Source organism: Etheostoma spectabile, unplaced genomic scaffold (genome assembly GCF_008692095.1).
Source record: "Etheostoma spectabile isolate EspeVRDwgs_2016 unplaced genomic scaffold, UIUC_Espe_1.0 scaffold314, whole genome shotgun sequence".
NCBI lineage: Eukaryota > Metazoa > Chordata > Actinopteri > Perciformes > Percidae > Etheostoma > Etheostoma spectabile.
Genome location: NW_022605583.1, coordinates 503,324 through 504,529, shown reverse-complemented (window position 1 = coordinate 504,529; position 1,206 = coordinate 503,324).

Below are 1,206 nucleotides of genomic sequence, written 5' to 3'. Positions count from 1 at the left end.
CTACCCATAAAAAAATAAACATAAGAATGTGTCTGTGTGTGTGTGTGTGTGTCTCTGTAATTAAACTCCCCACCACTGATCATAGCTGAAACCACTGTGAGCGTGGCGTGGCTCACATAATGACTCCTGGACATGGAAAGATATCCTGATTGCAACGTGCAGTCATGCACACTGGAGTCCCACAAGGTTTCTCTGTGGCCAATCTTTTTTCCCCAAAGTTATGCCACTCAATTATCATTTTCCTTTAGTTCTACATCGGGGTTTGCAGTATATTCTTGGCTCTTCTCCGGTCAAATCGTAACTGGTCCAGTCAGCATTCTAAGATCAGACCTTAAGGGGGGGCTCAGCCACTATTAACACTACAATGGAACTAAACCTGACACTTTATAAGTCCCAGTAATCTTAACACAATGGTCTAACATTCAGCAATTTTTGTTGCTTACCATTCAATTTGGGTTCTAATCTGCACCATGAAATGACCAACTTCTTCTCTGGGGACTACCAACGTCAAACTGCACTCCTGTTGCCACAACAAAAAAATAGAATCATTTCAAGGGCCGGATGTATGGATTATTGACATGCTTTAATGTAAGAGAAAAGTCTTTTTATTGTATGTCTTTTAAATAGAATAGTTTTTTTGTCATTGCTTTACAGACCACAAAATACAGTATTGTTGTCTGGAAAGCAATGACAAATTATTCTATTTAAAAGACATACAATAATTAAAAGTCTTCTCACTTACAGTTTTGTCAATAAAAGTTGGGAAAAAAGTTCCTTAGCCATCATGGAAAAAATCCCCAAAAACATAGTCCTCAACAAACCCGCCATGTTGGAATAGTTTTTGCTGCCTTCAGCTTCTTTTGAAACTAATTGGTTTTCTGGCAAACAGCCACATGCCGAGAATCAAAACACCTTCGACGTTTAACACTGTGTGTGTGTGTCGCGTTAGGTCACAGCAGTTCCCTGCTATGATGACCAGCCACGGCTCGCCTCACGCGTAAAGCGGTACTAATCTGCATCGGAATTAGGAGGAAGGGGCACCGTGGCTGAGCAGGTACCATTAATGGAAAAAACGCCATTAGTGGGCTCAAATTTATTGTGATCCTAAATTGATATGCAGCTGGGATCAAAATTCCCTCAAACCCCCCCACTCTGACATCTCTCCATTAGTGCATGTATAGGTCCTGAGCATGTGTGTGTATTTCA